The sequence below is a fragment of the Monodelphis domestica genome, chromosome 3 (genome assembly GCF_027887165.1).
Source record: "Monodelphis domestica isolate mMonDom1 chromosome 3, mMonDom1.pri, whole genome shotgun sequence".
NCBI lineage: Eukaryota > Metazoa > Chordata > Mammalia > Didelphimorphia > Didelphidae > Monodelphis > Monodelphis domestica.
In genome coordinates, this window is record NC_077229.1 from 64,069,644 (window position 1) to 64,096,001 (window position 26,358).

The window sequence follows — 26,358 nt, forward strand, 5'->3', positions numbered from 1 at the left end:
CCTTGGGAGTAAGGGACGAAAGGAGGGAGACCCGCCTCCAATGCGCTGACACTTGGCTGGGAGACGACCCAGGTTGCTTTCGCCCGCCGCTGGCCGCTAGCCCCGAGGCCGCGCCTCCTTCCACCGGGCTGGCGACAGGAAGTCCCGCCTCACCGCGGCCCGCGAGGTCCTGTGACACACGCATCGCCCAATGAGAAGAGCGCCGTGGCGGAGAGGGGCCAATGGGCGGTCGAAGCGGAGGGGGCGGTCCCGGGCTGCGCTGGGCCGGAGCGGGGTTGTGCGCGCTGAGGAGGAGCCGCCGCCGCTGCCGCCGTCGCCGCCGCCGCCGCTACCGAGGCCGAGCGGAGCCGTTACTGTCCCGCCCGCCCCCGCCCCCAGCCTCCGGAGGAGTCCCGGGCCCGCCCGCCGGCACACAGGTGAGGCCATAGCCTGGGCCGGAGCCGGGCCGGGACTGGGGCTAGGCCGCGAGGGAAGCCTGGGGCTCGCTTGACCGCGCTGCCGCTCAGACGTAGGGGCCCGCGGGGCCCGCGCCCCACGGCAGGCTCGGCCCTGGCCGAGGGCCGCTCGGGAGCCTGAGCGCCTGGGGGCGGTTCCCGGGGAAGTTGACCGCGGGGTAGGCGGGGGCCGGGATGCTGCGAGCGAGCGAGGGCGGGAGGAAGCGAGGAAGGAAGGAAAGAAGGAAGGAAGGAATAGCGGCAGCCCCGGGGGAGGGGACGGAGATGGTCATCTCTCTGGGCGCAGCCTTCCAGGGCCAGCACCGCAGGCAAAGGGCCCCGAGCCCTGGATTCCTTAGGATCTCAGAGCTGCAGGATGCCAGAATCCTTCCAGAGAGGAAACCGAGGCCCATAGAAGGGCCAAGAGAAAAAAGATGGAAACGGCCCCTCCAAGCAAAGGGGAAGACTTCTTTTCCCTGTTGAGTCTTAGAATTCACCTGGTCTCAGAACTGGAAAGGACTCAGAGGTCATCCAATCCAGCCTCGGCCAACAGACCAAAAGCTGCCTTCCCCTTCCTTCATGGGGACTTAAGGGATCCAAGAACTCACAGCTCCCCTCCTTTTCCTAGGCTCCAGTCAGCAGTCAGGCACTCAGGGTTTGGGTTGGTGAGAATTGAAGATCGTCTCCTATAGGATCTTAATAAAAGCAAGCCGCATTTGAGATTGGGAAAGCATCTTCATTCCCTTCGAAGCAACCCTTTGAGGTGGGGACTGCAAAAAATAAGGATAGCAGTTACCATTAGCACAGTGCTCTTAATAAATGCTGGTTTCCTGCCTGTTAATAATAATGAAGATGATGATGATGATAACAGCTAGGATTTTCATAGTGATTTTAGGTTTGCAAAGCTCTATCTCATTGTTTTTGTTTTTTATCTTTACACCAACCCTGGGGGGTAGATGCCATTATTTTACAGATGAGGAAAGTGAGGCAGACAGAGACTTGGATAGTCACACAACTCTGCTATTAAGTGTGTGCTGCAGGATTTAAATTTAAGTTTTCTTTAATCCAGTTCCATTGCTCAATCTACTGAGCCATTTGTTGCCTCTGTTTCCTTTTGTATTTGTATCCCCAGTGCCTAGCATAATGCCTATATATATATGTGTGTGTGTGTGTGTGTGTGTATATGCAAATGCACATTAGTGAGCACTTAATAAATATTTGTTGATTGACAGGACATAATTTATCTCTGTTACTTCATTTGATTTTCATAGTAACCCTTAGGGGAGTGGGTATTACAACTGTTATCCACATTTTATAGAAAAGAAAACTGAGGCTCACTGAAGACCACTGATTTACCCATGGTTGATTACACAGCTATGAAGTGTCAGAGGCAGAATTGGAACCCAGGCTTTTGATGATTCCTAGTCCAGTTTTCTTTTTAATATATCATGCTGCCACTTATTTTTTTCCATTTTACAAATGATTCTACGATAAAATTACAACATTTTAACTGGAATTGAAATAGGTGAAAAGATTCGACTGATAGCAGAGCTTTGGTCCTGTCCAATTCTACAGCAGTGGGAGGCAGCATGGCATAGTGGGTAGCGTGCTGGATGCAGAGTTATAAAAATCTGGGTTCATAATCTGATATTTATTACTTGTGTGACCCTTAGTAAGCCATGTAACCTCTCTGGGCCTCAATTTCCTTATCTGTAAAATAAGAAAGTTGGCCTACATGGACCCTGAAGTCCTTTCCAGCTCTAAATCTGTATTTCTAGAACTTGAATCTAGATATGCATTTCACTCTGCCATGGTAGATTTAGGACTAGAAAGGACCTTTTGACTTTACGAAGGAAGAAACTGAGAACTAGAACCACAATTCAAACACAGGCTCCTTTTATTCAAATCCACAGTCTTCTCTAGTATTAGCATGCTGCCTTTTGAAATTTTTTAATCCTTTTTCTCTATTGAGAAAACGGGGAAATAATGCTTATTTCTTAGTACTTATAAAGGTTAAAGGGCACAAAATTCCTGGTTAATGGCATTTTACCAGTTCTTTTGAAGAACTGTTAGAGAATGTTGGCAAATTTGGGAACATGTTATAAAATCTGTGCATCTGTTTATGTCTGGTTTATCACCAGAAGGTTGGCCATAGGATAATGATATTTTTTTTTCAGTCATAGCAACTTATAGAGTACAGAGTTGTGAACTATCTTGGGCAACCTGGAAAAAAAAAAAGAGAGAGATACATGAAGTGATTTATACGTGAAGATTTTTACATAATATCTAGATATTTCTATATACCTAGCTATAGAAAAGGAATGTGGTTCTGTTTTACAAACATGTATATACACATTCTACCATGTACATGAATTCTTATGGAGTGTTCTTTAAAAAAAAGGAAAGCATGTCTACTGTTAGACTGCCAATCAAATAGTTATGAGTACTTACTCTGTGTAGGGTACTGTGCTAATTGCTTGAAGGGGATTCACTGCTGGGACTGATATACAAGTTGTTTGGGAAATAGGAGATGCTCATCTCATCAGTGAGCACTTAAAACTGTACCTTGCCCATAGGTGCATGATAAATATGTAGAATTAACAGGGACAGAATGCAGGTTGAATTGGTTAACAAAGGTCAGGTATTAGGAAACTAGACAGGGCAGTGACAAATGGAATAAAAAAGGAGTCAAAATTAAAGAGGGACATTTCTAAAGAACTAACAAGACTTTTGTGTCTGGATATTTTTGGAGTAGAGGCTGGACCTGAGATTTCATTGGTGTGGAAACTCCTACCACCAAAGCTGATAACCACATTTTCTGTAACAATCAATGTCTGGGCCACTGATAGTTTGTTACTTATCCATTGTCATGCATCTAGTATATATGTTCTTCCTGATTCCCAGGCTGATCTTCTCTCCATTAAGTTATGCTTTCTCTTTCACAGTTAATAAGTGTTTGTTGAATTGGATTGGATATTTGTAGCAAGGGACAGGGAGGAGTCAAAGGTAAATCTGAAGTTTAAATCTGAATATTGAGGCAGAATGACATTGGTAGGTTTGGGAGCAGGTAGGTAGAGAATAGAAATTTAATTTTAAGAATATTGAATTTGAAGTGATGGCCAGGCATCCACTTGGAAACCTTAGCAAAGGATTATGAAAATATATTCAGTTCCCTGCAATGCAGAAGGAGGGAAAATGGACCAATGTTTTCCTCACATGCTGTTTTGTGGGTGAAGCTGTTGGCTAACCTTTTTTTTCCACTAGGTGTCATGGATGCATTAGTAAATGTATATTAAGCTTTTAGTGCCATGTAAGGAGGCCAGAGAAATCAGAGAATGAGAACTATACAGTGGGGAGAAGTTAAAATGATGTTTTGAACAATATAAAATGCTGAGATTGGCAAAATACTGATGATCCCAAAGCAGAGACTGTACTATTTTCTGCTGTTAGCACCACCTCTTACATTTGTATATTGCCTTGCACATTTTATTGAATTAGATCCTCATAGCAACCCTATTACATAGAAAGGTAATTTATCCATGTTTGTAGATGAGGAAACTGAAGCATAGAGAAGTGACAATGTGACTTGCTCATGATAATAAGGATATAAATGGTGGAGCTGATGCTAGAGCCCAAGTTTTCTAACTCCTCATCTGTTTTTCCTCATTTTCCATGTGACATTTCTGTTCTTACTATTACCACTTCATGTGCTTGTTCGGTTTTCATTTTGCTTTGCCTTCTGATATTTCCACTCTAAATATTTTAGAAGAGGATCAGTTCATTATGTGGTTATATAGGTCTTAGGACTTCATTACTAATAAAGAAAATCAGACCAGCAAATATTTATTGAGCGTTTGCTATTTAATTCAACAAATATTTATTGAAGCCTTACTGTGTGAAAGGCAGTATCTTAGGGAGTAGTGAAGGAAGAGGCATACTAGAGTTGAAAGAGCCCTGGATTTAAAACCAGAGGACCTGGGTTTCAATCTAGCCTCTGCCACTGACTCACTGTGTGACCTTGAGAAAGTTACTTCACCATTTTGGGCCTCATAAATTGAAGTAGTTGGACTCTTTGGTTCCTTCTGGCTCTAAATTTTTGATACTCTGTTTTTCTTCGCAAGGAATCTGTTTGGGGAGATCAGACCTGCAAGTGACAAGTTAAATGACAACCCAGGATTTAAATAACACTTCGAGCTTTTTATACTGTAAGGACAGAGTCTGGATCTTATCCAGTTAGTCTCTACTCCCTAGCACAGTGCTTTGTACCTAGTAGATACTTAATAAATATTTATTATTATTGACTTAAACAGGCAGTACTGTACATTAGTCATTGGTGGATTTATATAAAATAATTATTTTACTTGTTCAGAGGAGTATTAAGGAAGGCATTCTGGAGGGAGTGGAATTTGAATAAACTCTTGAGGGATGAATAGGGTACTTCAGTCAATAAAACTGAATAAAAGCATAGATGTGGGGTGCTTGGGGATGGAGGATAAGATTCAGAAATGATTCAGATTATAGGATTTAGAGCTGGAAGAAACCTTTTGAAATTAGTTGAGGCCTAGAATGATAAAAATGGCTTTCCTTATAAGATTACTGATAGTTAGTAGAACTTGTATTTCAACTCAGATCCTATGACTTCAAATCTGATTTCCTTTGCCAGTATGCCTCTAGGAATATTTGGAAATGATTGGAAAAGGAGATTAGGGCCAGATTGTGGATAGAGTGTTGGACCTGGATTCAGGAAGACTGGTTCATATCTTACAGGTACTTACTAGCTGTGCAGCCCTGGGCAAATTATTTAATTGTCAGTGATCCTTAGTTTTTTCATTTGTAAAATAGGGATAATAACTATTTATTTCAAAGAGTTGTTGTGATGGTTGAATGAAATATTCTCTGTTAGGTATGTATTATCAGGAGAGGATTTGAACTTCATCCTTTGGACTTCAGGGAATCATTGGAACTTTATGCAAGCTGGGGCACTATCATAGCAGTGCTTTAATGCATAAAATGGTAAGGGTCTGAGCATGGGCCTGGTGGATACAAGGCAAAGTAAGGACTGATATAACAAACATTGTGAAGACAGGATTAAGACTTGGAGATTGTCTGGCCAAGGAAGGAATAAAGATGGATTCCAATATTTTTTTAAGCCTTCTGGGAGTCTGAGGAAGAGTAAGATCATTAGCAGAAATAGGGCAGGGTAGTCAAATAGTAGATGAGAATAAAAGGAGTTCCATTTTATTAGTTAAGTCTGTGATAATGGTAGGATGTTTAGGAGATATATAGCTAGAGTTCAAGAAGGAGTGAGCTCAAAGCTGGAAATACCAATTTGAGGAGCACCTTCTTGGAAGTCAAAGCTACATGAGAAGGAGAATTTTCAAGAGAGTATATATAGGAGTAGGGGAAAACTTTGGGGAGGGTCCCTAACTTATGGGATGGGAAGAGGAAAAGGAACTGATGCATAGTCAGAAAAATAAGAAGAAAATGAGCATACTGTAATATCAAGGAAGACAAGAGAGGAAGTTTAAAGAATGAGAGGTGGTCATTGGTATGTTGTAGAGGAGAGAAGTCAAGGAGATTACCTGTGAAGAAGAGGCTATTTGAAAAGACAATTAGGAAGTTAGTGATGGCCATGAGGTGAATTTATAGAGCTTGCAAGAGATAGGCACCTAGTTAAAGGGGCTTAAAGAGAGAGTATGAAGTGAAGAAATGAAGCCTGGTGGTAGGATTTGAGAAATTAGCAAAAGACAGAAGTTAGAACAGTAGCTAGAGAAGATAAGAGGGTAAAAAGTAAAAAGTGAAAAAATATTTTAAGTTGTTATAATCTAGGTGTTAATTGTGCAACCACTGTTATCTAGCAATATGTATGTCTGGTTCAGACAGAACAAATGAGCAATATGGACTCAGAATTAAACAGTAGGGTTGAATTGTCTTCAGAAAGTTGTAAAACCTCTTTAATGACTTCAAGTTTCTCTCAGAAACAATTTTAGTGTCTTTATTTTACCAGTGTTTTTGTATGGCATAAATCTTGAGCATAATTTCTGTAGAATTTAAAATGACTATCACACAGAGGACTCTGGAAAGGTACATGGTGAGTTTGAGAAGGCTGCATGATATCAGCAACGTGGAATTGGAGAACAGGAATAAAAAATGTCATTGGGGAAATATATAAATGGAAGAGAAGATGGGCTGAACATGTGGAAAGGGTGAAACATGACAGGTGGACAACTACAGTACTTTTATATCTTTACCATGTCAAGAGAAACTGAGGAAGGACAGATCCATGGTGGCAACTTACAGGAAGGCATTGACAAGAGTTAAGTAGGATGGGCAGGCATGGGTTAATTGTGATCTGTATTATTGAAATCAACCTACAAATCAATGAGATCATAGTTCTTTTTGAGTTTCTGAGACTATTAAGATATAGGATTTATAGGGAAAGGTGGCTGCCAACAATCATTATAACCAAAACTTGAAAAGTGCATTAAGTTTTGCAAAGTGCTTTACAAACATCTCATATTATCCTCGGAATATCCCTGAGATAGGTAGATGCTATTATTATTTTCGTTTTACAGATAAGGAAATTGAGGCAAGCAGAAATTAATTGACTTCTCCAGGATCACATAGCTAGGAAGTGTCTGGGATCAGATTTGAACCCAAGATTTCCCATCTTTAGGTTATCCATCTCTCTATCCACTGAGCCACCTAACTGCCCTGGGTGCCTAATATTTTCAGTAAAAATCTTATTAGAAATCATGGAAGTATACTTTATGCTTATATATACATTCAAGTTCACTATTATTTGAAATGAAAGCTTCAGCACCAGGACAGCAGCATTTGGTTGGGTTGGAGGCAGTGAGGACCAGGGTGGAGTTTTCTCAATGATTCAGGCTTTTGGCTTTGCTCCTTCCATGAATGGAAGACAATTGACCACTGGCTCAGAAAACACAATGGACATTTGTGTTTAACTCCCTCTTTGAGCCTTTTCGGAGGGTCCTTGAAGACTTTTTAATAGAACTTCTGCAGCCCTATTTTAGGTTTTTAAATCAGCACACATTTATTTAATGCCTATTCTGTGTGAATTTACCATCCCAGGTACTGTGGATACAAAATAGCGAGAACTCAGACACTGCTCTCAAGGAGCCTACAACATAGTGATTCTAATATAATCCATTCATCAAACATTTATTGAATACTCAAATTTTTTTTTCTGTAGGTATTTTTCTAGGTACGGGAATAAGAGATAAATTAAAAATGAAATTATTTTCATTCATGTAACTTATAATCAGATGAATTCAGACCTAAGATTTATAACCAGTTCCCTGCAGAATTGAAAATTTTACCTCCAGCTTTTCACCTGGCTTATAAACCCAAAGCAAACTGATCAAGCCCTCATTCTCATATTTATGCCCATTATCCTTTTTGCTTTTATTTATCCAATATTGTATACATTGTGAAAAAGGACCCACTAGCCTTTTCCACCTTTATCCAAACTCTTTTTAGTATCTTATTGAGCTATTCTTTAACCATTCAAATGCTCTTACTCTTACTTTATCCTCAGGAGCTTTGTCAGAGTCTTTCTTTCCTTTTGTATCCCCATTTGTTAAGTACATTCTATTTTAAAGCCACTATGCTAGGTGTTGGAGGAAAGAAAGAAAAAAATGAAATAAGCTTTCGTTCTCAAAGGACTTTGTTTAATAGGGAGAGGCTGTATGTAACAGTGCAAAGTAATTGTTAGAGAAAGAGAATATAGCTGGGAAGAGGAGGGGGAATCAGAAATTTAAAAAGCTTCACTGTGCAGGTGATATATAAGGCTAGCGTGGAAGGAAATCAGAGTTATAGGGGAGGAGGCAGAACATTGCAAGGTGAGGGAAGGGGAAGGGGTACTATATGCAAAATCATGAAGACAGGAAATAGAATGGAAAATTGGGAAACAGGTAGTAGATCAGTTTGGATAGATTATGTGAAAGGAAAGAATATAAAATAAATCTAGAAAGTTAAATGAGAGCTGATAGAGGTGAGGGGTTAATTCCAAACTTTAGAGTTTATCCTAGAGTCAGTAGGGAACCATTGAAGATTTTGAGTACCATATTTAGTTCTGTGCCTTGAAATGCAAATTTGACAGCTCTGGGGAGGACTGATCGATGAGGAGAGAGTTTGAAAGTAGGGAGACAAGATGACTTTTGTCATCATCTTGATGGAATTTTTGAGAAATACAGTGGCAGTAGATTCAATATGATAAGGTGAGAAAATGAGAAGAATCAAAAGTGTTGAACCTGGCTGAATTATTAGAAGAATGATTATGCTTTCAGTAGATAGAGGTAAGTTTGATAAGGGATACATTTTGGGGGAAAAGATGATACATTCTGCCTTGTATGTGTTGAATTTGAGATGCTGTTGGGACACATAGGTAAAGCTGTTTAGCAGGCAGTTGTTAAGGTAGAACTGAAGTTCAGGGGAAAAAATAGGGCTTGATATAGAATTGTGGGAGACGTGTGTAGAAATAATTCAATCTATTGAATTGCTAAAATCACTGAGAGAAGAGAAAAAAAGACCCATAATAAAGCCTTGAAGATACCCACATTTAATTAATAGGAGATAGAAGGTGGATGGACAGATTGATAATTAAATGCTTAATATATGTTTAAGAAATGGCAATCTTGCCCAACAATTCTCTAATCATGAGAACAGGTCCCAAGGCTGAGGTATCTTGAGGTGAGTAATGAAGTTGGTAGAGATGATGATCATGGGATTTTAAAAATTTCTTGAAACATTTTTCAATTAAAAATTTTTATTTTCTAAATTTCCCTTTTTATGCCTTCCATTAGAAAAAGAAAAACAAAATCCTTATAGCAAATATGCATAGTCAAGCAAAATAAATTCCTCCGATTGACCATATTTTAAAAAAAAGTCTTATTCTAGATCTTGAAGCCATCACTGCTCTGTCAGGTAAGTAACAGAATGCTCCCTCATGTTCTTTTAGAGAATCATAATTGGTTATTGTATTGATGATCATGGTATTTAGAGTTCAAAGAGACCTTAGAAGTCAGCTGGTCCAACTTCTTTATTTTACAGATGAGAAAACTTAAGCCCAGAGGGGTTGGTTAAATGTTTTGTATAAGGCTATATAGATGGTAAGTAGCAGAGTTGGAATTTGAACCCAGGCTCTGGGACTCCAGATTTAGCATTTGTTTTTCCTACTGTACTACATTGTCTTTTCTGAGCTAATCAAAGAGACTAAGAAGAGGCTGTTAGGGGGGCAGCTGGGTTGCTCAGTGGCTTGAGAGCCAGGCCTAGAGATGGGAGGTCCTATGTTCAAATCTGGCCTCAGACACTTTCTAGCTGTGTGACCCTGGGCAAGTCACTTAACCCTCATTACCTAGCCCTTACCACTCTTCTGCCTTGGAACCAATACACAGTATTGATTCCAAGGTAGAAGGTAAGGGTTTAAAAAAAAAGAAAAAGAAAAAAGAAGCTGTTAGGCAGGTAAGGAAGAGAACTAAGAGAGATCAGTGTTAAGAAATCTAAAAGGGGGGGAAATGGGTGGCTAGAGATGGGAGGCCCTAGGTTCAAATCTGGCCTCAGATACTTCCTAGCTGTGTGACTCTGGGCAAGTCACTTAACCCCCATTACCTAGCCCTTACCACTCTTCTGCCCTGGAACCAATACCCAGTATTGATTCTAAGATGGAAGATAAGGGTTAAAAAAAAAAGGAATCTAAAGGAAGAATAAAGTATCTAGTGAGGGAGGGGATGGTCAGAATTGTCAAAAGCTATGGAGACATTTAGTAAAATGGGAACTGAAAAAGGCCATTGAATTTAGCATTGAAGAGATCATTGTGAAGCTTGAAGAAAGTAGTTTCAGCCAGATTTCTAGGAGTTGAGAAGTAAGGCAATCCAGACCAGCTGACTTTTCCTAGAACTTTGAGGGTGGGAGGAGAGGTATAATATGATAGTTTGAGGGCATGGCAGGACTAGTTGAAGGTTCTTTAAGGATAGGGAGATTTAGGGATGTTTGTAGGAAACGGGGAAGAGCTAGAGTCAGCTAGAGTGAAATGTGGATATAGTGCTGGACCTGGAGTCAGGAAGACCTGAGTTCAAATGTATCCTCACAAACTAGTAGTGTGACCTTGGGCAAGTCACTTAACCTTTTTCTGACTTGCTTTCCTCAACTTTAAACAGGAATAATAATAGCACCTATCTATAAGGGTCATTATGAGGATCAAAAAAATTATTTGTATAACACTTAGCATGGTGCCTGGCATGTAGTCAGTGCTTAATAAATGCTTGTTCCCTTTCCCTTTTACCCCCACCTCCCCACCCCCTCAATGGATAAGGAAATTGAAGATGAAAGACAATGAAGGCATAATTGAGAGAACAAGATCTCAGAAGAAAAAGGGGATGGGATCAAGGGCACAAGTAGAGAGGTTGATCTTGACAGGAAGGACTACTTCTTCCCCAGAGTTTGAAGCAAAGCAGGTGAGAATGGGGAATGATATAGAGGGATTTCAAGGTGTGGAGAAGGGGAGACAGCTCACAATGGTTGGCTTCTTGTTTCCTCTGTGAAATAATAATAATAATAGCATTTGTATAGTGCTTTAGAGTTTACAAAGCACCTCACAAATACTATCCTGCTTTAGCTTAACAACTTACCAGGATAGGTGCTATATTATCTCCGTTTTACAGATAAGGAAAGTGAGTTAGACAGAGGCTGTGACTTGTCCAGGATCACTTAGCTAGTAAATGTGTGAGGCCCATTTGAACTCAGGTCTTCCTGACCTTAGGTCAGTGTTCTATCCACTGTTTAACCTATCTTCCTAATAGGAGCAAAGTAGGAGATAAGGGCATAGGATCATAGATCCTCAGCTGAGAGTAAAAGAATAGGGAGAATGTGGGAGAGAAGAGATTTAGAATAGTTACTGTGGGGAATAGAGTCAAGAAGGGAAGAATAATATTACCTTAGAGCTATGAGAACTTATTTGAGAGTAGATCATGGTTTGTAGTGGACTTAGTCTGGATGGTTGTGTGTTTCTAGTAGAACACTGATATGTAATAATAAAGAAGGTATGAGATGGAGGTAGTAGAGTTTTAGGGTATGGTTTCCTTATCTTTACTTTTGTAACTGATCCATATCTATGGCTGTGCAGCATCATCTTTTTCACCTGCCACTTTGCCTGAAACACTTTCCTAGATCTTCCTATTTCTCTAATTGTGCTCCCATGCTTCCCTTTTCTTTAATAGTTCCTATTGTATGATTTTCTATTCAATTAACACTTAGGTGTTTAGAGTATACAGACTTCTTTGTTCAGCACTGGGAAAGATGGTGTCTGGTTGATACATGATCCTTCTCATGATGTTCCCAGTCTAGTAAGGAGATAAAATGCAAAAATACATATAACTGTAATGGATGTCACATTGAAAAATTAAGTACTATGTGAGGTCTGATAGATAATTCTGACTCAGGGGATCAGGAGAAGCTTCATTGAGAATATAGTATTTGAGCTATTTTTTAAAAGTTTGGATAGGAATTTAATACTCAATAGGGGGAAGAAAAGACATTCCAGGCAAAAGGATAACATTGAACAAAGGCATGCCAGACAATAGTTAGAACAGGGATTAATATTTTTGTGTATATATGTATTTTTGTGTATATATGGATATATTGTTAATTTTTTTTTGTGGTTGGACTCTGAATATTTATATAGGTAGTCACCAGGGATTTAACTTCTAAATCCCCAAATGAATTACTAAGTACATGGAATTTTTGGTAGTTTTATTTACAGTAGAGGGAAGATATTAAGGAATGAGAGAGAGATGAACCTCTGGCTTCCTCTGAGCCAGGTAGAAATACTAAGGCCCTAATCAGGGGAAAGAGTCTCAAGATGATGGGCCTTTCTCGGAGAAAGGCAGGGTCACTAGTCAGCCTTTCACTCACCAACGGTGAAGTCTGGGTGTGTCTTCCAAGAGAGCTCTTGAATATCTTCTTCTGGCCTCTGCTCTCTTTTTAAAGATCTTTTCCCCTTGTGTCAGCTCCCCTAAATTTCACGTCTACCAATCACAGCAGACACTTTTCTCCAGGACTGCCCACTCTTTAGTTCACACCTTCTTAGGTTAGATTATACCTTTTGGGTTACTTAACACCTTTTTTGGTTAGTTCACCTTTTGTAGTTACTTACCACCTTTTTGTAGTTAAAATGGGTAGATCTACTTAAAATACTGAGTTATCACCTTTTTGGGGATTAAAATCTAAAAATAGATTGTGGATTACAATTCAATCTTCCCAATCAAGGAAGAGCTAAGTATCTTCATTGTTACAATCAGGAGATAGCTAAATCCAATCTTCAAAATATATAAAATATAGACCTGTTAAAAGTTAAATTTTATTTTCTACAGTTATCAGTGTGAAAGGTTGTTGTTTACATTAATTAGGAATATTAAACTAGAGTGATTTTTGACAGAGCTACATTTTCATTTATGATATCGTATGAATGTGACAGTATGATTTCTACTGAAGACAAAGGCACAACTACAGCTAATGTTACTGCAATTTGTTGTCTACTTTTATATTTGAAGGAAATACTAAATTTCAGTTAGAATTTAGTGAAAACAAACATGTAATTTTTTTCCTGTACAAGTTCATGGACGCCCTGAAATCTGTCATGGTTTCCCAGGGAAGTCTGGACACTAAGTTAACACCTGAGTTAGAGTATAGAATGTCTGAGAAAAAGTCAGATAAGGCTGGAAAAGCAGCATATTGTCAGGTTGTAGATGCTTCAGATGTTTTCAATAATCTTTTCCTTTCTTTTTTTTTCCTCTGAATTAGCTGATATGGTTAGTACCAGGTCCCATATTTTAGATCAGTCAGTTGGCAAGCATTAATTAAATACCTGTTGTGTACCAAGTACTTCAAGGTGCGGGGGATACAAAGGCAAGAGTGAAAGTCCCTGACAAATTACATTTCTATATCAATACTGTGTACTTTATTTTTTTATTTTTATTTATTCTTTTGAAAGTATTCTTATGCAAAGGAAACTGTAGTCTTCATCAGATTGATTGCCAAAAGGGTCCAGGATAGAAAAGACAAGAACTGCTTTAGAAGGATTGAAGAAGGCACAGGAAGAGATTATAGTGAAACTTGAAAAAAAAGCTTAGCTTGGGAATGTACTTTTTTACTTTTTTTTTTAATATGAAGGCATCCAAAGTATTTCACAATAAAATATTGCAGTTAGAGGTAGCTGGGTAGTTTTGTGGATTGAGAGCCAGGCCTAGAGACAGGAGGTCCTAGGTTCAAATGTGACCTCAGACATTTCCCAGCTGTGTGACCCTGGGCAAATCACTTAACCCTCATTGTGTAGCCGTCATTACTCTTCTGCCTTAGAACCTATACCCAGTATTGATTCTAAGATGGAAGGCAAGCGTTTAAAAATAAATATATAAAATAAAATATTATAGATGATCCATTTCTCCCTTATAATCAGCAGTAATGCCCCATAGACATTACAAATTCTGCTAATGCTAGTTATACAGGGCCTTTTCTTGTGCTGAAAAAGAACAAAAATGTATTCCTTCAGAGTCAGTATGAATTAAGATTTAACTTCCTCAACTGACCCATATGCAATACTGTGTATTGGTTCTAAGGCAGAAGAGTGGTAAGGGCTAGACAATGGGGGTTAAGTGACTTGCCCAGGGTCACACAGTTAGGAAGTGTCTGAGGCCAGATTTGAACCTAGGATCTCCCATCTCTAGGCCTGGCTTTCAATCTACTGAGCTACCCAATTGCCCCCAAGATATTTTAATATTTCTGAGTTTGCACCTTCCCTGGTATAATGGATGAGAGCAAATGCCTTTTGAAGAATAGAATTTACTGTTACAGAACAGAAATAAACAAGTTAATGAACTGTGACAGCACAACTTGCTTACCTTCTCACTTGAATACAGCAGGTATCTAATGAGTATATCTTATATGCCTGCCATTTGTAGTTGCTGGGTAGGGCACACAAAAGATGCTTCTCTGCTTCTAGGAGCCTATAGTTTTTGAGGGAGTAGAGAGTCAAGGCAGATAAATACTTACTTTACTTTATTATGTGATCATCTAATTAAGGCTACCTGACATAGTGGGAGTCAGGGGACCTGAGTTTATATCGTGGCTTTGCTGTTGACTATCAGGATAACTCTGGGCAAGTCACTTAACTCTCTGCATTTCAATTTGCTGTGAAAGGATAGTGAAAGTCTAGAGGACTTTTGTGTCCTTTATAGTTCTAAATCTATTATCCTGTGTTCTACTTGAAGTCTATACAAAGTGACTATTTCTTCTTGTCATAAGAATTCTTCTCAAATATTAGAAAGACTCACTTAATTTAATTGGTTAGACCATTTCTAAAGGGAATCTTCCTCTGATTTATATATTTTTTAAACTAAAAATTAAATCCAATAAACCTTACTGAAGAATGTCTTTTTTAAAAAAGAGAATATGACTTTAATATATTGTTTAGATGGTTAGCATGCCTTGGATAAATCAAGTATTTGTTACTTTTGGAAGTATTTTTTTCTAAACCACTAATTTTTATGTAGTTGAGGTATACATGTTTGTGTGTGTGTGTGTGTGTGTGTGTGTGTGTGTGTGTGTGTGTGTGTATTTATTTATTTATTTAAATTTTTAAGTATAAATCTTCCCTATCTTGCCCAGGTTGGAAGTTTATGGGCTACTCAGGTTTGGTTCCATTTTGTTTGACTGTGTTTCTCCACTGGGCCAGTTCACTCTTCCTTGGTCAATGCAATAAGCATTTATTCATTGCTTACAATATGTCAGACACTGTGCTAAACTTTGGGGAAACAAAGACAAAAAATAGCCTTTTCTCTTGAAGAGATTACAGTGTAATGGGGGAAACACCATGCAAACAACTGCATATAAACAACTTATGTACAGAATAAATTGGGGATAATCTCAGAAGGAAGAACAGTCTTGGGTTAAGGAGGATCAGGAAGGCTTCTTGAAGAAGGTGAGATTTTAGCTGAGGCTTGAAGAAATCCAGGGAATCTATGAAGTATAAATATGAGAGGAAAGTTCCAGACTTGGGAGACAATTAATAAAAATGTCTGGAATCCAGTATAAGCCTAGGTAACTTGGAGGATGGTGGTAACTTGATATAATGGGGAGGTTAAGAAGAGTATAGATTTTGAAGGGAAAGATAATGAGTTCCATTTTGGATATGTTGAGTTTATGACATCGATGGGACATCCATTTCAAGCTATCTAAAAGGAAGTTGGAGATTTGAGGTTAGGAGAGAAGTTAGGATTAGATAAAGATTGGAGAATAATCTATATGGAGATGATAATTTAATCCACTAGAGCTGGTGAAACCACCAAATCATATAGTATGAAGGGAGAAGAGGGCATAGGAAAGACCCAAAAGGGACAGTCACCATATGCAATCTAAATGAAGATCTTACAAAGAAGATTGAGAAAGAATGGTCAGGCAAAAAGAAAGTCAAAAAAAGACAAAAAGGTGAGAGCAGTGTCATGAAAACCTTGAAAGAAGAGAATATCAATGAGAGGAATGTAATTGATAGCATTAGATGCTATAAAGAGGTCAAGAATGATAAATGGTATAGTCTGAGAAAGGGCCATTAGATTTGATGACTAAAAGTTCATTGAGAGGGGGCAGCTGGGATAGCTCAGTGGATTGAGAGCCAGGCCTAGAGATGGGGTGGGGGATGGGTTGGTTAAAAAATGGCCTCTGACACTTCCTAGCTGTATGACTCTGAGCAAGTCATTGTCCTATTGTCTAGTCCTTACTGATCTTCTGCCTTCAAACCAATTTAATTCCAAGATGGAAGGTAAGGGTTTAAAAAAAAGTTCATTGAGGAAGAGGTTGGATAGTAGGAAGAAATAAAGTGAGATTTCCTCCCCAAAACTTCTCCATACAGATCTAGAAAATGCACCAGACCTAAACCTGATGGGGAAGCCTATAGAAAGTTGAGTGATTCATTCTCTTAAAACATTTGTATCACAGACCCAAACCTAACCCAGGAACTTGCAGAGCTCAGACCTGGAAGGAAGCAATCAAATCTTTCTTTGGATCAGACCATTTAGAGAGCACTGAAAGCTTGCATATTCCCAGCCTTAACTTTCCTTGAGACCCTGAAATAACACAATAGTCTATACCCCAAGAAACAGTCCAGAAGTGCTATAGTTTACTACTAACATGAAGTTCAAAGTCAGGAAGTAGGCTGGAAGAATGAGGAAAAAAAATTCCACCAAAAAAGAGCTATTATGGTGGCAGAGAAGCTCAAGATTCAAGACCAGAAGAGAATGTCTCCAAAATATCTATGAAGGTCTCAGTGAAAAACAGAGCTTAAAGGTAACCTCAGCTAGAATGCCTGGAAGAGACAAAGCAACTTTGTTTTTTTAAACCCTTACCTTCTCATAGGCAATGGGGGTTTAGTGACTTGCCCAGGGTCACACAACTAGGAAGTATCTGAGGCCAGATTTGAAGCAAGGACCTCTCCTCTCTAGGCCTTGCTCTCAATCCACTGAGCCATCTAACTGCCCCGCAAGTATTTTTTCAAGTTAAAATGTGTTTTTTTTTTTACAGAGAGAATGAAAGCACTTGAAGAAAAAATAAGAAAAGAAATGAGAGCTACCCCAATTGCCTAGCCTTCACTGTTGGATACTTAGTAGTGATTCTAAAACAGAGATAAGGGAAAGGAAGGAAGGAAGGAAGGAAAGGAGTCGGGAAGAGGGGAAATTGGCATTAGCTGCTTAGAACAAGAGTTATAAAACTTTGTTCAAGCAGTAAATCCCTGAAAATTAGGTTTTATCAAATAGAGGCAAATGAATCTGAGACAACAAGAAATATTAAAACAAAGTTAAATGATTAAGAAAAAGAAATCTAAGATCTCTCACAGCAAAAACAACTGACCTGGAAAACAGATTGAGAAGAAAAAATTTTAAGAATCAGTGTATTACATAAATACCATGTGACAAAATACTAGACCTCATATTTCAAGAAATCTTAAAAGAGACCTGCCTAACTTAGAATCAGAGGACAAAGTAGAAATTGAAAAAAACTCTTTAAGTCTTAAAAGAAACTAAAATGAAAAGACCTAGAAATATCATTACTACAATCCAGTGTTTATATGTAAAAGAAAAAAATACTGCCAACAGCCAAAAAAGAAAGAATTCAAATACTGAGGAGTCACAGTGAGATTCATGCATGATCTAGCACCCGCCACTATAAAGGAACAAAGAACTCAGAATTTAGTGTTTCAGAAGCTAAGAATAACTTCCCCAGCAGAACTGAATATAATGTTAGTGCTGCATTGGAAGAAATGAATCTGTAATGAAAAAGACTATTAAGCATTCCTGTTGAAAAAACCAGAGCTGTGCAGAAACTGAAGTTCAATCATAGCAGTGAATGGAAACATTAAATGTTAAACATGAATTAACAATGACTAAGTATTAAACAAAGATAAGCTGCTTACCTTCAAATATAGGGAGATGTGTTCCTTCTGAACCCTAACATCATCAGGGCCATAGAGTTCAATTGGATAAGACCTGGCAGTGGTTCTATTATGTGTTGATATTAACAGAAGACTAGAAAGAGAGGGAAAAGGAAATAAATAATGAGGAGGGGAAGGAAGGGAGGAAGAGAAGGAAAGAAGATTAGGGAAAATTATCTCACATGATCAGGGTGTGTAAGTAGACATCTATACAAATGATGATGAGGGGATGGGAAGCTGCTGACACTTCAATCTCACTGATCAATTCAAAAGAAGGACAGAGTTGGTTACAGAAATATATTTCATTCAGTAGAGAAAGGGGAGGAGGAATTTGAGAGAGGCTGTTATGGATTAGCCCTAAGCAAAACAAACAGGATATGCAAAAATAATTGTGCCTCTTTTTTTGAGGTGGTAAAGAATGGGAATATTAAGGGATACCCATAAATTGGGGAATGAATAAATATGTTATGGCATATAAATGTGATAGAATATTCTTGTGCCTAACATAATGATTAATCACAATTCCATAGGACTAATGATGAAACATGCTATTTGCCTTCTGATGGAAAGGTGAAGAACTCAGTGCAGAATGAGACAATTTTTGTTTTTGGATTAGTCAATGTAGAAATGTTTTGATTGGCTATATGTTTGTAATGGGTTTTGTTTACAGTTATATGTGTGTGTGTGTGTGTGGGGGTGTTGGAGAGTCTACAGTTGGAGGGTAAGAAGGTAGATTTTAGTTAATTAAAACAAAATATTTTTAAAAAGAAATCATTAAAAATAAAAGTAAAAAAAGATCATTGATAACTGGAGAGATCCCTTTTCATTTGAAAGTTGAGGTCAGAAACTATTGAAGAGAACTAAGAAAAGAATGAAAGAGAAAGTGAAGCTACCAATTATAGATAGCCTTCTTCAGGAATTTGGCTACTAAATGGAGGCAACTTTTCCTTGGGGCTCACTATTTTCATGTGGAGCTTGACCTTGCATTTTTGAAGAATGCTTTGCTGTTGCAAAAAGAGTTCTGGCTGGTGTTACTAAGCTAGAAAGGCTCCAAATATGGAATGGTGTCTGGTTTTGTGCCTACTCAGTATGAAGGGGCTCATCTCCAGAGGATGGGCCACCGGGTAATATATTTTTTGACCATAGCAATTCATGAAAGTGAATAAGTGTGAGGGGTGATGAGAGTGGGAGTGGAGCAGGGGAAAGATTATGAACTTTGTCAGTTGGGAGTATACCTATTGAAATCACATCTCCTTTATGTCAGTACACATGACAATGTAAAGTTGTTCATATCTTAAGGTAGCTTAAGAAGTTGAGAGTGTACCTTATATTTCTATAGAACTCTTAGAGAATTCATTCAGTTTAGGAGTTCAGTCAATTAGTTAACATTTATTAAGCCCTTATTTTATATAAGGCTCTGTGGGGACACAAAGGCAAAAACATGATGCCTACCCTGAAGGAATTCATATTCTAATGAGGGAGACAATATTCAAGCAACTATGAACATACAAGCTATATATATAGGGTGAGTTGTAATCTTGAAGAGAAGCACTTAACCACAGCTCAGGGAACTAGGAAAGGTCTCCTGCAGAAGGTAGGATTTGAGCTGAAGCTTGAAAAAAGCCAGGAGGTAGAGTTAAGGAAGGAGTGCATAGGTTTGGAAGATGTTTATTAAAAGAGACAGAGTCAGAAAATGGAAAGTTGTGTTTGAGGAGTTGAAAGAAAGCATATGTTGCTAGATTTTGAAGTAGATAGAATTGTTTAAAGTGTAAGAAGACTAGAAATGTTGGAAGGGGTCAGGTTTTGAAGGACTTTAATAGCCAAACAGGATTTTATATTTTATTATGGAGATTATAAGGAGCCACTAGGGTTTATTGTGTTGGGAAGTAACATGGTCAGAGTTGCACATTAGGAAGATCAGTTTAACAGCTGAGAGAAGGATGGACTAGAGTGGAGAGAGACTTGAATTAGAGAAATTTGCCAGAAGACTATTTAAGTAGTCTAGATGTGAGGTGATAGGGTCTGCTTTAGGGTGACCACTGTATGACTGAAGAAGAGTTCTAAGCCTTTTTTTTTTGTCTCATGGACCTCTGGCATTCTGGTGAAACCTGTGGACTTCTCAGAAGAATATTTTCAAGTGTATAAAATAAAATACATAGAATTACAAAAGAAATCCATAATATTGAAAGAAAGATGTAATTTTTTTTCCTATTCAAGTTTATGAATCTATCCATGGATTCCAGGTTAAGAATTCCTGATCTAGTCCAACCTCTTTCATTTTGTAGAGGAAGAAGCTGAGGAGCCAGAGTTCAAGCCTAGGTCCTCTGATTACAAACCTTTTCCACTATACTGCTATCTTCTCATCTTCTCATCCTCTTTCCCCATCTTGAAAACAGAATGTGCTCTGTAGGGACTGTGATAGATAGTACTCTAGGGTCACAAGACACTTTCCTCAGGACAATCTTTTGAGGCAGGTAGTATAAACAATATTATCACTATTATTGAGGAAGCTGAGACTCAAAAGGTAATTTGCTTAAATTCACATAGCTAGTAAGTGTTTATATTAGAATCTGAAGCCAAGTCTTCAACATTTAGAGCCCAGGTCTTTTTACACCATACCATTCTCTTCATTTAGTTGTTGATACAGGGAGTTTCTTGTGAAATATAATGCTTAGATGATTTCAATAAAACTGAATTGAGGTAGTAAGGTTGCTCAGAGGAGTGCTGGGCCTGAAGTTAGAAAGAGCTGAGTTCAAATCTAGCCTCAGATACTTAACTAGCTTTGTGATTCTGGGCAAATCACTTCACCTCTGTTTGCCTTAATTCACTGGAGTAGGAAATGGCAAACCAGTCCAGTATTTTTGCCAAGAAAACCCCATGGATAGTATTGTGCTGTGGTCCACAGAGTCACAAAGAGTTGGACACTACTGAAGGACTCAACAACCAACAAGAAGTCGTTCTTAAAATGAAATGAAATAAAATTTTTTAAAAATGTAGTTTCCGAGGAGGTTTGGCTCAGCCAGATTTCAGAAAAAAATACTTACATGGCTGCCCAGGCAACTGATGAGTGAAGAACCCATAAGTTCTAGTCTCTTCTGCCCAACAGTTAGCAATCTCACAAGAAGATTAAAGTTAGGATTTTGCCAAGATTTAGAACTCTGGAGTTCATAAGATTATAAGATTTAGAGTTGGAAATCGCCTTGGGAATTAATTAAGCCAGTGCTTTCATTTTATAGAAGGAAATTTAAGACTATGTCATTATATAGCTAAACAGAAGTAAAATGAGAAGTACTTTGGACCCATGTCTTTTACTTTTAATAGTTTTTCCTCTGCAATGAGTATTAAGTTCTCTCAAGTTTAGATCTGAAGTTGTCACCAGCACAGGAGCTAAACATCTACTCCATGAAGCATATTTTAGCACCTGAAAGGTGCCCTTCTTGATCCTTCCTAATGGGGAACTCTTTTGCATTTCCAGGCCAAGCCACCCTTTTGCATAGTGGCTAGTTGTGGCCTCATAGGACTTCAGAAGCCATCTAATCTACCCTCCTCATTTTACAGATGAAGAAACTGAGGCTCAGTGATTGTAAGTGCCTGGCCCAAGGTCATAAAAGTAGTATCTGGGTAGGATCTGAAACCACATTCTCTGACTAGCGAATAAACATTCTTTCCTCTGTGCCATTTTCTCGACTTTAGTTCAGTAAATTCTAGGTTCACATCCCAAATTGTAATATTTACTAATTTGTGATGATGGGCAAGTCACAACCTCTCAGAACCTCAATGTCTTTATTTGTAAAATAGTTATTGCTTGTGTTATGGAAATAGCTCAGTCATTTCAGTCATGTCTGACTCTTCATGACCTCTTTCCTGGCAAAGATACTGGAGTGGTTTTGCCATTACCTTTTACAACTCATTTGAAAGAGGTAGAAATGAAGTGATTTTACCAGGTTCACACAGCTAGTAAATGTTTAAGGCCAGATTTGAATTCAGGAAGATGAGTCTCAATCCAGACTCAGCACTCTATCCACTGGGTGACCTAGCTGCTTCCAGTTGCTTCTAGCCTCAATACAGGTGGTGAAGCTATAATGAGATCATATACACAAAGTGCTTTACAAACTTTAAAATAGTTTATTAATGTTATGTATTTAGAGGTAGAAGAGGACTTCAAGGTCATCTAATCTATATTTCATCACTTTTACAGGTGAGGAAACTGTACAGACTTACATGGGTAGTAATCAGTAATCATTTGTTAAGCACCTACTGTGTGCCAGGTGCTAGGGATACAGTTGTAGGGGAGACATATCAGAATGTACTTTTTCAGGGAATGGAGTTTGTGGCTGGGGGGATCAGGAAAAACCTTATGGGGAAGATAGATGGTCATTGAGTTGAATCTTGAAGGAAACTAGGGCTCCTAGGCATGAGGCACAGTTGATGCCAAGGTAGGAGGTGATATGTTGTGTATGGGGACAGCAAGAAGCCAATTTATCTGGACTACAATGTGTATGGAGGGGCAGTGTGCATAATGCTAGAAAGTTTGGTTGGGCCCAGATTGGGAAGAATTTTAAATGCCAAACAATGTATTTACATATTATCCTAGAGTTAATACCAAAGTTTACTGAATAGGGTTATTGCTGGTGAGATTTGTACTTTGGAAAAATGAGTTCAACGTGAAAGATGGATTGAAATGAAGAGAAATTTGAAACAATGAGACAAATTAGGAAGTGGTTACATTAGTCTAGGTGAAAGTGATAAGGGCTTAAAATAGCGGGGTGATTATATAAGTGGAGAGAAGGAGAGACATTAGAGATAATATAGACAGAAACATCAAACTTTAGAAACTGAGTTCACGTATTGGATGAGTAGGAGCTAGTCAAGACTTGAAAACTTCTCTGACACTAAATCTACTGTTTCCTTGGGTCTGTTTCAAGGTTCAACTTTAGTCCAGACTTCTAGAAGCTAGTTACCAATTGTTATACAGGATTTCCCATTCATTAACATATTTTTTTTACCCCATGAACATGGAAATAACCTCAGTGAATCTACTTGAATTTCATAATATTTTTTCAAATCCTTTTTATGCTGGAGACCCTGAGCATAGTTGAGAAACTTAACAAATATCCTTATGGATTAAATAGATTTCCTTAAGCCAGATGGGATTTTGATCATGTAAAGTGATATATATGTCTCTAGTGGTTGCTTGATTTATTCTTAATTTTTGCAACATCATCAATGAAACTAATTTTCCCTGCATTTTAATCAAGCTGCAGAAGTGGTCAGCATACATCCTTTAAGCTGAATACTGGGGAACTTTTGTGACACCTTCCGCTCACTTTGACACATTATAACCCAAATGACCATTATAACAAACAGTCCTTGATAATGCCTCCAAACATTCCTTTACTGAGTTCTGTGGCAAGACTTGTGGGAGATTGGTTTTTTCCTTCCTTTTTTTTCCAGAGCTGAAGTGTGGTTGTTGGAAACATTGCAGTTTAGACAATATCAGCCTTTCTTTCTGTGGCACTGACGGTGACATCTTTGGCTAAGAGGTGGATCTGATGAGCTCCACAGCTGGGGCTATTTTTAATTAGCTGGGAGCTTCCTTAGGATTTCTTCTTATCCTGGATAAGCTTCCAGCTCATTCTTTCATAATGGTTTTCTAAGATATTAGAAATTCTTTTTCAGTTTGTTATAATCTTCACTGGGGTTAAAAAAAATTAAAATATTTTATTTTCCCAATTACATGTAATAATAATTTTCAACATACATCTTCTGAAATTATAAGATCCAAATTGTCTCCCTCCCTCCCTTCTCTCCCACCTCTGGGAGATTATAAGCCGTTTAAGCTGGGTTATACATGTATAAAGCAAAGCATACTTCCATATTAGTCATTGTTGTAAGAGAATACTCATGTAAAACCAAAACCTCAAAATAAAACTAAATAAACTATTCTGAAGGGTAGTATACTTTGATCTGCATCTGACTCCTACAGTTCTTTCTTTGAAGGTGGATAGCATTCTTTGTTGGAAGTCCTTCAGAATTGTTCCAGATCATTGTATTGCTGAGAGTAGCTAAAGTCTTCCACAGTTGATCTTTGTACAGTATTGCTGTTACTTTGTACAATGTTCTCTTGGTTCTGCATATTTGACTATCAGTTCATGTGGATCTTTTTGAAATTAACCTGTTCATCATTTCTTATAGTACAAGAGTATTCCATCACCATCATGTACCACAATTTGTTCAGCCATTCTCTAATTAATGTACAGCCCCTCAATTTCCAATTCTTTGCCACCACAAAAAAAGCAGCTAGAAATATTTTTGTACAAATGCATCCTTTCCCTTTTTTTAACTCTCTCTTTGGGATACAGGCCTAGTAGTGATATTACTAGATCAAAGAGTATGCATTAAAACAGTTTAAACTTATTGAAAGTTTTTTTTTTTATTTCTCTTTCCTGTTTACCTTCTTATGCTTCTATTGAGTCTTATATTTGAGAGTCTTGATTTTTCATTTAGCTCTGGTTTTTTCATCAGGAATGTTTGAAAGTCTTCTATTTCATTCAGTGCCTTTTTCTTCCTCTGAAGGATTATGCTCAGTTTTGCTGCATTGGTAAGGTCCTTTTCCCTTTTTTATGATCTTTTTGGTATACATACTCATGGTAGCTTTTTTTTTTTTAAACTAATTTGCTAGGTAGGAAAATACTTTACATTTCTGTTCATTAAATATGTTTGTATGAACTGAAGTTTCCTAATCATGACTGCCTATTGGTGAGCTAGACTGTGTTTGAATTTTGAAGGTCTTATTACACAGTCTGCATCTTAGCATAGACTCTGAATGAAATGAAACTCTTATCTTCCAGCAGGGCCAAAGATATGAGAAAATTAGTGATGCTCACAGTAAAATTGAACATGTCCTCTTTATGAGTAAGGGCATTGTTAATATCAACCTTATTTTTTCTAGAGAAGAAAATTCTAACTTGTGTTTTCTCTTGTGTCACATAAGTATTTTGTCATGGTGAGATATTCATTGTGGAACTCTCAACTATAACAACTCTGCGATTTAGTATAAGTCTAGGAAATTGCCTTGTGTTAAGTAAGTTGCTCAGGTTCTCTTAGAATTTATTAAGTCAGAGGAAGGATTTGAACACAGACCTTTCATGACCAAGTTCAACACCATATCTACTATGCCAGAATGCTTTTCTTATGCCTCATCACTCTGCCTCTTGTTATCCAAGAGAACAATTATTCTTTTAGACTGGTTGCATGTTTCCTTAAATATTCTATGATAGCTAGTGGCTTAGTAGACAGATTGCTGGTCATGGAGTCAGGAATTGCTGAGGTCAAATCTAACCTCAGGTATTTATTAGCAAGTTACTTCACCTGTTTTTGCCTCCTAATCCTATTCCTGACTAACAGTACCTTTGAAAGGGGAAATAACTTTCCTAAGGTCACACAGCACTTAATGATCTTTAAGAATTTTCAGGTCTCACAGCCCAGAACTCTTAAATCTGATTGCTAAATCTATTATCCTTTTCTGAGTTCTTAGGTTCTTGACTTCTTTAATATTTGGCATTGTTGATCATATACTCTTCTTAGATACCTTCTCTTCTCTGGCATTTCATATACTGTTTTCTACTATTTCTTGTCTCTTGTCTGATATTCTTTCTCAGTCTCCTTTTCTTGAGACTGCCTTCTCTCCCCAACTGTGGTTTTACTTGAGAACTGTTTTGAGCCTTTTTGGTGATCTTATCTCCATTAGTTTCTGTGGGTTCAGGTATCACTATGCAGACTACTTCCAAATCTACATATCCAGGCAATTGCCTATTGGATATAACCCTCAGTTTAAATTACTTCATCCTGGCACATTCATCCCATCATGTTCCAGTCTTCTAGAAGTATCTTCCAAATGAACTTTTTTAGCAAATGGTATAGGGTTGAAGCCCAGTTTTAATCTGAATGTAGAGCTGATTGGGAAATAGTTACCTTCCAAAGCTTCTAGCCCACCTTTCTTCCTCAGGCTCTGGCAGGCACCTTTTTGATTGCAAATTGAACAGACTGGGGAGGGGGCTTAAGAATGCAAATTAAAGCTCAAGTTTGCTTGTGAAAGAAACTGGAGAATAGCTGAAGAGGCTATTAGCCTAGCCTCATAAAATTTATTCCTAAATCACTAAACTACAGTTTTGAACATTTTAAAGTACAAACTCAAAAGATACCCCCAAATCCCCAAAGTTCTTTGTATAGTAAAGATACTGGTTGCTTCTGATAGTAAAGAAATAAGTTGTTCCTGTCTCACTCTTGCCAGAGATAATTAAAAAGACCATTGTATTCTGAATGGAGCGGGGCAGTCTTGTCTTACAAGGGATGCTGTCTTTGAAGAGTCCTGCTTACTAACTCCTACTGGGGAGAAGGAAAGGGGAAGGGGAGCCCTGATCC

The 26,358-nt window shown here is 38.2% G+C and overlaps 1 protein-coding gene across 3 annotated transcripts in view; it reads left to right on the forward strand.

Moving 5' to 3' along the window:
* The first annotated feature begins 227 nt into the window (after positions 1–227).
* ELAVL1 (ELAV like RNA binding protein 1) overlaps positions 228–26,358 on the forward strand; it is a 79,352-nt gene continuing 53,221 nt past the window's right edge. For all 3 annotated transcript variants that reach the window (XM_016432275.2, XM_007489496.3, XM_016432274.2), the window contains exon 1: positions 228–416. The gene's annotated coding sequence lies outside the window, so the exon portion shown is untranslated. The remainder of the gene's footprint in view (positions 417–26,358) is intronic.